This window comes from Salmo salar, chromosome 04 (assembly GCF_965601325.2).
Source record: "Salmo salar chromosome 04, fSalSal1, whole genome shotgun sequence".
Classification (NCBI taxonomy): domain Eukaryota; kingdom Metazoa; phylum Chordata; class Actinopteri; order Salmoniformes; family Salmonidae; genus Salmo; species Salmo salar.
Window position 1 is genome coordinate 21,922,656 of NC_138294.1, and position 12,117 is coordinate 21,934,772.

Consider the following 12,117-nt stretch of genomic DNA (forward strand, 5'->3'; position numbering starts at 1 on the left):
AGACAGGAATAAATATCTCTCAGGGAAGAAGAAGGACGGGGGTGTATGTTTCATGATTAACGACTCATGGTGTGACTGTGATAACATACAGGAACATAAGTCCTTTTGTTCATCCGACCTAGAATACCTCATAATCAAATGCTGACCGTATTATCTCCCAAGAGAATTCTCTTCGGTTATAGTCACAGCTGTGTATATTCCCCCTCAAGCCGATACAACGACGGCCCTCAAAGAACTTCACTGGACTTTATGCAAACTGGAAACCACATATCCTGAGGTCGTATTTATTGTAGCTGGGGATTTTAACAAAGAACATTTGAAAAAAAGGCTGCCAAAGTTCTATCAACACATTGACTGTAGTACTCACGCTGCTACTCCAACTTCCGGGATGCCTACAAGGCCCTGCTAAGTACTATTCAACGCTGGTCTGGCCAATCAGAATTCATGTTTCAAGATTGTCTTGATCACGCCGACAAAGATATGTTCCTTGGTAGCCTCCAATAATAACATTGATGAATATACTGATACGGTAACTGAGTTTATCAGGAAGTGTATAGGAGAGGTTGCACCCACTGTGACTATTAAAACCTACCCTAACCAGAAACCGTGGATAGATGGATTCGCACAAAACTTAAAGCACGAACCTCCGCATTGAACTATGGCAAGTTGACTGGGAATATGGCAGAATACAAACAGTGTAGTTATTCCCTCCGCAAGGCAATCAAACAGGCAAAATGTCAGTATAGAGACAAAGTGGAGTCGCAATTCAACGGGTCAGACACGAGGCATATGTGGCAGGGTCTACAGACAATCACGGACTACAAAAAGAAAACCAGCCACATCGCAGACACCGATGTCTTGCTTCCAGACAAGCAAAACACCTTCTTTGCCCGCTTTTAGGATAACACAGTGCCACCGACGTGGCCCGCTACCAAGGACTGTGGGCTCTCCTTCTCCGTGGCCGACGTGAGTAAGACATGTAAAAGTGTTAACCCTCACAAGGGTGCCGGCGCAGACGTCATCCCTAGCCGCGTCCTCAAAACATGCGCAGACCAGCTGGCTAGTGTGTTTAAGAACATATTCAATATCTCCCTATCCCAGTCTGCTGTCCCTACATGCTTCACCATTGTTCTTGTACCCAAGAAAGCAAAGTTAACTGAACTAAATGACTATCACCCCGTAGCACTCACTTCTGTCATCATGAAGTGCTTTGAGAGACTAGTCAAGGATCACATCACCTCTACCGTACCTGTCACCCTAGACCCACTTCAATTTGCTTACAATAGATCCACAGACGATGCAATTCTCATCACACGGCACACTGCCCTATCCCATATGGACAAGAGGAACACCTATGTAAGACTGCTGTTCATTGACTATAGCTCAGCATTCAACACCATAGTACCCTTTCAGGAGGCTGAAAAAAGGTTGTCCTGGCACCTAAAACCTTCACTAACTTTTACAGATGCACAAATGAGAGCATCCTGTTGGGCTGTATCACCGCCTGGTCTCAACTGCACCGCTCCGCAACTGCAGGGCTCTCCAGAGGGTGGTGAGGTCTGCCCAATGCATCATCGGGGGCAAACTACCTGCCCTCCAGGATACCTACAGCACCCGATGTCACAGGAAGGCCAAAAAGATCATCAAGGACAACAACCACCTGAGCCACTGCCTGTTCACCCCATTAACATCCAGAAGGCGAGGTCAGTACAGGTGCATCAAAGCTGGGACTGAGAAACTGAACAGCTTCTTTGGATTTCTAGTGTCAGTGTTTGTTGCAGGCATGTCATTCCTAAGTTTGCTAATCTTGCCAATGAAAAAATCATTAAAGTAACTGGCAATATCAGTGGGTTTTGTGATGAATGAGCCGTCTGATTCAAATAATGATGGAGCCGAGTTTCCCTTTTTTCCCATTTCATTTAAGGTGCTCCAAACCTTTTTACTATCAATCTTTGCATAATTTATTTTTGTTTCATATTATAGTTTATTTTTATTTAGTTTAGTCACATGATTTTTCAATTTGCAGTACATTTGCCAATCGGTTGTCCTGCCATCTCCTTAATATCTCCAAGGAGGCTCCCGTTGCCAGAGGGCGCTTTCTTCAATATCCACAGCGAGTGACATATCTCCATGGCTGGTTGGTTGGGTCGAGAACAGGAACATCCCCCAAGTCATCTTGGAGCATCCTACTAGCTCCGTTCCCCAGGGAAAGAGGAGACCCCTTCGGGGAGGGATCCCTGCAGAGTACCGGTCAGTCAGCTGTGGAGAGCCGACACAGCGGCAACACTCCACCAGACCAGAGCGGCGTCCGGCTACTGGGGTAGAAGAAAAAGAAAAAGTAGGCGGCCGTGGATTCCCCAGGAGCTTGTGTAGGCACTTCACCCATGTCGTCCTCTGTAAGCAAACAGTTGCTACATTGAATGTCTGGACGGTCCACATTGTCCCGGAATAAAGCAAAGTAACATAGCTCCTGCAGCGTTGAAAATAGCGACCACCATTTGAGACTGCAGAGCCAGCTATCCCTCATCCCCCATATTACTCTAAACCCTCCATATTAGTCTCATCCCCCCATATTGCCCTCATCCTCCATATTACTCTCATCCATCCATATTACCCACATCCTGTCATATTACCATCATCCCTCCATATTACCCTCATCCTCTCATCCTTCCATATTACTCTCATCCCCCATATTACTCTCATCCCTCCATATTACCCTGATCCCTCCATATTACTCTCATCGCTCATATTACCCTCATTTCCCATATTACCGTCCTCCCACACTGCCACCATGGAGTAGAAGAGCTTTCCATGCTGCAGGCAATCTGGGCTCCAAACAACCTGTAATAGAAACCCATGACACCATTCCATTTTAGATTCCAGCAACCTTGACACATAAACTCCAGCTATGGATATACTCCTCTGTCATATAATACACTGTCTGTGTTTCTTTCAACTCATCCAGGTGCCAACATACTGACAAGCCTACGTGTGAACCACGTCTTTTTACCTCAGTAGTCGTTGTGGCGTTTGATTTAGCGGGCACGCTTGTGTCTGACGTTTGAGTTTAGGACACAAATCAAACGAGACAACGCGTGGCGGGCGTACGGTTATTTAGTAGACGATTTGATGGATCTGACATATGTGCGAATGTGACATCTTTCAAATAGGTACCAGGCAGGCGAAAACGAGTTTGTCACTCCCATGCAGGGAAAATAGGCTGTCTAAGCAGCTGGCTCTTAGCTAGGCCATTTGGAGTTATTTTGATGTGTGGGGAGGAGTAGGCCAGAACTCAAAGTCAGGATGAACCTCCAATTTACATTGAAAGTAGTCTGTCTGGGGATGGGGGAAAAACACAATACGAGTGACAGTATATTACTAGGGGACCCTATTCATTACACAGTGCACTACCTTTGACCTTGAATGGGGTGCCATTAGGCCCTACCCAAAAGTAGTTCACTGCCATTTCAGATCGTCAAAAAAGATGAGTGTCAAGGCTGTAAAGGAGATACGCTAGGCTAAATGTAGCGTTTTAGCCTCTGAATGGTGTGACGCTAACAATGACGCTAACCTCGCTATTCGCTAGTTACAACGGATGCTTCAGACACATGGGTTCACATGCAGCAGGTAGAGGCTGTGTTCCAAATGGCATCCTATTCCCTATATCGTGCAGTACTTTGACCAGAGTCCAATGGACCCTGGTCAAAAGTAGGTCACTATCTAAGGAATAGGGTGTCATTTGGGACACACCCAGAGGCTACGGAGTGGAGCGAGTAATTAGCTAGAAAATGTTAGCGATTTTTCAAAATTCACTGCTTTGTTTAGTGACATAATGTATTTCCCTTTACATGAGATGGAGAGGAGAGGAACGACTAGGGTATGGCCTCTACTTGAAAAGTGAGGTCCAACAGAATGTCAAACTGCATGTTCAGCCCCAAGGGTACCACTTATCCAGTCACAGCTGTGCTACTGCAGTGATACTGTCAGGGATTTTTCTGCCATTGAAATCCTTGGGCAAACAGTGTAACACTTATTTTATTTTTTAAATACATTTTTGGGATGGAAAAACACTTTCAGTGTCAACTCAAACCACTAAAACCAGATATAAATGATGTAGTAAAGATAATGTGCCTATATTTTTTTAAATAATATAATCTTTGATAACTAACAATCACCAAAATAAAAGCTAGACAGTCAGGGAGAATTGAAAATTCCCAAAACAATGAATTTAGCAGTATTGATTTTGTTATTATGTTTGAGCAAAATAACACAGCATTAGCCATGGCAAAATCCATAGAATTGCAGGAAATTCTCTTTAAGGTAACAGTACAGTGAAAATCTCACTTTTAAAAGTTAATATTCTGTAAACCCAAATAATGTGGTTGACTCATCCTATATTCATATTTGTGGCAAAAATTGGAGTGGGAAGAAAACACTTAAAAAAAACACCTCAAAGCTGTTTAATATATGTCTATATGTCTTCACTACAAAACCTATAGTCAGTCAAGACAATTTTTATCCTAGATGTAATCAATAGTTCACCTCCGATCCATTATTTTAAATATTTGGCTCTGGTTCACTGTGTTCACTTCCTTTTATTGACCGTTTTTGACAGTTGTATAGTGTTGTAGAAGTACGTCAACATACAGACTGCAAACACTTTATTTGATCCCTTTATGCACTGTTTACTCCCATTTTTCATTCAAAATTAATCAAATTCGTATCAAATTACCTGTATAAATCTGAAGAAACCAGCAGATGGTACTCTGATAGATGATTATTTCCTCATATATTAGTCCTCTGAACACACCTGGGGCGCGTTCAGCACAATTACCGTATAACCGCGTAACTGGCGGTAATGGATGAAGACCGTAATGAAAATAAAATAACCGTCATAGCCGTTTGTGTGGAGCGAACAATGAAGATGGAACGGCCGGGCATTCGTGTGGTTGAGTCCATATCGGCCATAACATGGAGTTTTAACAACCTGATGAAACTTTGTTCCTCCTTGCTGAAACACGCAAACGAGTCTTCGGTTCCTTAGATTGCTGTCCTGTAATATGGTGAAGTGCAGCAAAAAAAGACCTAGCAAAGCAGCACGCCTTGCCCTTAACTGCACATAACTGTGACCGCGCTCATTTGACTGGCCAATTACAGAGGTCCAAAATTCCATGACCTTCACGGCCCTACGTTCAGCAGAACGCAAAGTTTGGGAACGTTCAGATAGATATACAGTGCATTCGGAAGGTATTCAGACCCCTTTACTTTATCCACATTATGTTACGTTTCAGCCTTATTCTAAAACGGATTAAAATAAAAGATTTCCTCATCAATCTACACACAATACCCCATAATGACATGTTTGCAAATGTATAAACATTTAAATACCTTACAGAAATACCTTACTTACATAAATATTCAGACCATTTGCTATGAGACTCAAAATTCAGCTCAGGTGCATCCTGTTTCCATTTATCATCCTTGAGATGTTTCTACAACTTGATTGGAGTCCACCTGTGGTAAATTCAATTGATTGGACATGATTTGGAAAGGCACGCACCTTTATATATAAGGTCCCACAGTTGACAGTGCATGTCAGAGCAAAAACCAAGCCATGAGGTCGAAGGAATTGTCCGTAGAGTTCCAAGACAGGATTGTGTCGAGGCACAGATCTGGGGAAGGGTACCAAAAAATGTCTGCAGCTTTGAAGGTCCCCAATAACACAGTGGCCTGCATCATTCTTAAATGGGAGAAGTTTGGAACCCCCAAGACTCTTCCTAGAGCTGGCTGCTGGCCAAACTGAGCAATCGGGGAAAAGGGCCTTGGACCAAGAACCCGATGGTCACTCTGACAGAACTCCATAGTGACCATCAGAGTGACCACCATTAAAAACAATTTAATTAATTTTAGAATAAGGCTGTAATGTAACCAAATGTGGAAAAAGTCAAAGGGTCTGAATACTTTACAAATGCGCTGTATGCTATGTAAAACGAGCATGCATCTCTGACAGGTAGAATAAAGAATCATGTCTGCTGTATTTGTGGTATTTCTATCTGCAATGTTCAAGAACGTTTTCGTACTGAACATGTCCCTGTTCACTCTCTGACTGGGAGGAGGTGGAGCTCTAGAGGGTTGTGTTCAGTTGGTTAAAAACGGAAGAAAACGCTTTGAAACAGAATGAAACAGGTACTGTCTGGACTGGTCCAATTAAGAAACACACATAGTATTCAGTTGCAAAAAGTTTTGCTACAAAGTGCCCTAATGAAAACAAAGCAGGTTCAGCTGGGACTATTATACAACTGCAGTATTATAATTAGCCAATGAGGGGAGGGTAGAGAGAAGTAGTCTTGTGTGGAACAGTTGTTGCGTGGTGTTAGCAATACCATGGTTGCGGGTTCAATTCCCGCAGGGATCACATACACCTACTAAAAATGTGTGAATTCAATGTACAAGCGTCTGCTTAGTGGTGTATAAAACTATGCTCTGTTGAAATACTGTTCAGCAGATTGGTCTCGTGATTAACTCAAACACTTACTGACACTGTATTATGTAGCATACATTGACAATATGATCCTGAGCCTAGTTCAGACTTACAGGTTGTAAATGGACATATCTTCTTGGGCACGTGGTAAAACAAGTTGACTGTAGTTAAAGTTTATTTGCTATAATATAATGATGATCTACTGTGTGAATAATTTACAGCTTTGTTGCATTTAAAGTGACAAATTAGACGTTTTGTATTTGATATCAATAGCCCAGTTACTGCCATTAAAGTTACTGTGACTTGTTTATTTAAATGAGAGGTTCTCATGGGACTTTGTTTCTGTTTCAAATATGTTTAATTATACTCTCTAAAGAGACAAACCTGCAAAACATATGAATCCCTTTCACAGTAGTAGAGCTGTCTGTCTGTCAGTCCCTCATGTTTGCCCTAAATGGAAATGTGGTGCTACACAACTTCTGTGGAAATGACAGGTGGCTCCCAGTCCTCCAGTCTGCTCACCGGAGTCATCTGACTCAATTAATTAAATCATGTCATGTTCAACGTTTGATCTTTCCTGCTCCAATAAAGGGGATAGGGGAGGTGGCTCTCCCTCATGGCCTCTATCTCTGTTGTTCTTTTCTCCCGCTCTCTCTTTTTGTCTGTACCTCTCTCGGCCTTTCTCTTAGGGCTCTATTTTTGGCTGGAGGCGCAAGTGTCAAATGGAACATATTTGGTCTTGTAAAAATTGGCACAGTGGCATTTTCCAGCCCTAACACTAGGTTTGACAATTTACCTGTCGAACATCTGCTTGCTTGCACTGAGGTGAGAGGGGTGGCAATATTTTGAGGTGTGACCTTAAAAACCAGCGCAAAAGTGACAATTTCATGAAACGCTAATGGGAAAATCAGGTCTTAATGGTAACGTTGGTTATGGCATGGATTTTGAGAGCGGAAGCGCAGCCTATCCATCCCTGATGCACAGTGCCCACGGAAGGAGAGATGTGTCTTTTGTGTTGGTGAATATATCTTTTTTTGTTTCCCCCATTTCGTTTAATTTGATTCAAAACCAAGCATAGCCTAGCCTCCCATTAATGCTGGTTTAGTTTAGAAGCATTGCATTGGTGCTTCTTTTTATCCTGGCCATTATCCAAAAGTAGCCTATAAATAAAGGGGATTTAAAGAGGTTTTTTTGGACGTTTTTGCCCTCATGCTTTTTCCTTATTCACAATTCGCATACCTGCATTCCGCTTGTTCAAGTAGGATATTCAACACCATTTTCAAAGAGCGCCCCTCGTTCGATTACCAAAGACAAGCTCCTCCAAACTATTCAATCCTCCTATAATGCCTTATCAAAGACAGCTTTTTTGGGAGAATCTGGCAACGATACACTTGACAGAGCCTAGTATTTTGTATAGACATGCAAATGTTATGCATAAAGTCATTTAGGCCGACGTCTGCACACAGTGCCATGGAACGAGATAAGGGATTTATGACATCATGCTGCTGACCTAATCCTATTTAGTAATATTGTTGTTGGTTTAAAAAACAGAGTGATTGTTTTTCATTTATTTGATAAAAAATCAATCTTATTAGAAAGATTCACCCTCCATGGGTTTATGGTGAGAACGTACAGGGCTCGAATGCAATGTAATTTGGTCTGCTATAATCTGTAAAATGGCTCCATGATGTTTATAAAACAATACATTTGCAAGCAGTACAGTGGTGAGTGGACATTCCCCCTTTGTCTTTGTATTGGATTCTTCAACCAGTGAAAAGTTTGGATGTGCACATTGTCTGAGCTGCCTTGTCTGTATTATGCCCTTGGAGAGCAATTATGGTGCCTGTAACTATATTTAGACATAGCCTATTTAAAAGAAGTTGTTGTTTCGCTTTCATTAGAATTTCATTCGAATTATACACTGTCTTTTCAGGCCTTATCAATAACCTAGTGAAATTAATCTTGCTTATTGACTACTTTTGGCATGTCCAGACTACAATTTACAGTATGTCTAGTCCCTATATCAGTTTGAATGCTATAGACTATGTTTAACAATGTATTTCCATATTAAAGTAATGCAATTAGAACAATGTGGACTGCAAACGTGTTCAAACAATGTATTTAACAAATTAGGCTATAACGGCCTAACATTCAAATTGGAGTTGATGACAATGCAATAAATTAAAATACCGGAAATACTCAACTTGAAGCAACCACATATTTAGCCATGGAGCACTTTCTGATTGGCCAGTGAGTGGGCCAAGCCTCGACACACCCACAACTTTCTTATTCATCAAAACACAGTCCTTTCACGCCACCACCTGCTACTGTGCCCATAATTCTGGTTCAGAAAATTGCGAGACTATTTCTGACCACCACCGAACCTAGAACGCTACCGCCAGCACTAAGATTTCCCATTGCGTTAGGTTTGTTAAAATGGAGCCCTTAGACTCTCTCCCTTTCTCTCCCCTCCTCCCTCGCTCTCTCTCTCTCTCTCTCTCTCCCTCCATCTTCACCCTTGCTCTGTCTCTCGGTCCATGTTGAAATATCAATTTGGTTTCTATTACCATGAGACATGAAGGCAAATGGTTCTTGCTTCTGCAAATTGAACAACATGGGGGAAATAATCAAAGGCCATTACTCAGAGGCAGCAGCACCTCACATTAAAGAGAGCCATCTATCAACTAGAGATATTTACCACAGCAACAGACATATTATGTAAAAAAAAAGATTTTTGGTGGTCGATGGATACAAAGAATTAGGTACTGGAACAAGAGTAAACATTCTATAGTTATTACAATATCTGAATTACTGGCATCAATGACCATAAACACCCTATACATCTATATTAAGTTAATTTATACATGTAAGAGACTTATAGAAAGTAAAAATGCTAATGAGACTATATATACAGTAGAAAGCCTATATTGCAGGTTTTTGATGTCCTTTAGCACCATATAGAATACTTGATAACTTTATAACACAACAGACATATATTAAAATGCTGTACATTTCCCTGGGATTTCTCCAATGGGCCAAAGGTTTCTCTCTAGATGTTGATAAAACTGTGACAGTAGAAGTACATGTTGAAATGCTGAATATTCTCTCTCTCTCAACCTCCCTCTTTCGCTCCCTCTTATATCAAACCAGTCCAGAAATTGTCAGGTAAAAAGGGAAGACCCAGATGCAGACCACGTCGAATAAACAATAGTTTAATATTCCAACAGGAGCAGGAAATAGACAGGTCAAGATAGGCAGGGGTCAGAAAACCAGAGGTCAGGCAACGGTACCGGACTGCAGGCAGGCTCAGGGTCTGGGTAAGGCAGAAGTCGGTAATCCAGAGGGGGGCAGCGGTACAGGTCGGCAGGCAGGCTCAGGGTCAGGGACAGTGATAAGGGAATTTATATGTTTAAAGGTAATGACTAAACAATTCCACCCTGAAACGTAATTATGACATTATGTAACATATATAATGAATAATTAAACAAGCGTAACTATTAGTAATTATTCGATTCTGTAATATGTATAATGAATTAGAATGATAAACTTCAGTCTAATAAGGTTTGGTCGAGACAAGTAGACTAAGAAAACTGTGTGACTAAGAAAATACCAAGAACAATTAAACTGTGTTTTACCTGACCTGGCTAGAACTCTGAGAAACTTACGGCAGGAAAGGGAGTCCTATCAAGGTCCCTCTAATCTCGGGGGAATGGAACTGCCAGCTTGGTAGTGATAAACAAGGTGAGAACTATGGGGAAGGATACATCCCGCCTACTGTTCGTGTGTATGTCTGTGCATAGGCTATCTACTGTTTGTGTGGAGGTATGTGCGTAAGTAGGGAGTGAGTTATAAAATGGCATGCCTTTTTTATGGACTTTAGAATGTTCTCGTGAATAAACTTTACGGACCTTTTGCAGAAGCTGAGTCTTTGCCTAATTATTATTAAACCCAGGGTCTTACAAACCTCGGGGATTAGTCAAAGCTTAAATAATTGTTAGTTATTATCATTGGGATTGAAAATTCTCGTGACAGACAGGCAGAGTGGTCAGTCAGGCGGGCTCAGAGTCAGGACAGACAATGGTCAAAACTGGGAGGGCAAGAAAAGAGAGACTAGAAAAAGCAGAAGGTGAGACACAAAACGCTGGTTGACTCGAACAAACAAGACGAACAGGCAACAGACCAACAGAGAACACACAGGGGATAATGGGGAAGATGGGTAACACCTGGAGGGGGTGGAGACAATCACAGAGACAGGTGAAACAGATCAGGGTGTGATACAAACACTTTGCACAGCATATCATCTCATATCATTCTTTCTCTTGTCTCCCCAGCCAGCCTCCATCAGGGCCCTGTGATAGTTTAGTGACATAGTTAATCTGTCTCCGAGGCCCTCAGGAGCAGATATGTTTAAACCACAGAGCTCAGTAAACAGTCACACCCCAAAGAGCACATGCATACTCTGGCAGTGTTTCAAATGGCACCCTATTCCCTGTATAATTCACTACTTTTAACCAGTGTCCATAGGGAATAGTGTGCTATCATTCCTCTCCGGCTAATGAAAACCAAACAGGCATGACATGATATGGAGGCCCCATGCCTTGTTATGGTTGCACTCTCACATCTCCAACTACAGTAGCATGGCTCATACTGAGCATTAAAGTGGAACTGACAGCGTTTTAACTACTTTGCAGAAACAAACAGACAACCCTAATATCAGTCATAATATGAAATGGAAAAAAAGTATCTTTATATTAGGTTTTAAAAATAGGTTCTATTTGACTCAACATTCCATGGCGTGCAATGTTGGCAGAATAAATGGATGCCATTTAAATGCATGATTAATATAATTCACCAATACATTTTTTGGTAGTCCAATAATATTGCTATCAGGTTGTAAATCACAGCTGGCCTGGTACATTGTTTGCTGCATCCATTCAGGATGCACTGTTTCAGTTTCAATGACTCAATATTTTGGACAAAAACTGACAAATGTCACTAAGGCTGGAAATGTCAATACAATCAAACTAGCAAGGGCAATGATCAAAAGTCAGTCATAACGTAGCTAATAGGTTAGCGTATCTATTTATGTAGCAAGCTAGCTGCTACATAAATGTCATGTTACTGGAGGAGTGGGTGAGTGACTGACTTTTTACCCTCATATCGTTTTTCGTTGGCTACTCAGCTAGAGATGCAGGTGTCATTTGGTTAGCTAGCAAGAACTTGATCGACTGTTATCCAGTTAGCATATTCGCAAATTCACTCTGGCTATATACTCCGATTTTAGAGCACTCTCTCGTCTGAGTGTGCAAGAGCGCAGAATAACTGATGAATTTACGAATGCGCAACAACCACTGAATATGACCGGTGTCAGTAAACGTAGGCAAAGAAAGTTATAGTTAGTCACGAACGAGCTACATAATATGTGCAGTAAACAGCCTAAAAACAGATCTGCAAGGGCAAGTAAATTGGTCAGAGTGTTCTCCCATTTGTGTCTGGAAGTAGCTTGCTAGCAAGCTAGCCAATTGTATCCAGTTAGCTTGGGTGCTTGGTTGGGACAAGCAATCATTGGCAGGCAAGCTGCAGAAGGACAGTAGTCTACAATTCCCCATTGTTTATCAGTGCAAGTTTGACGACCA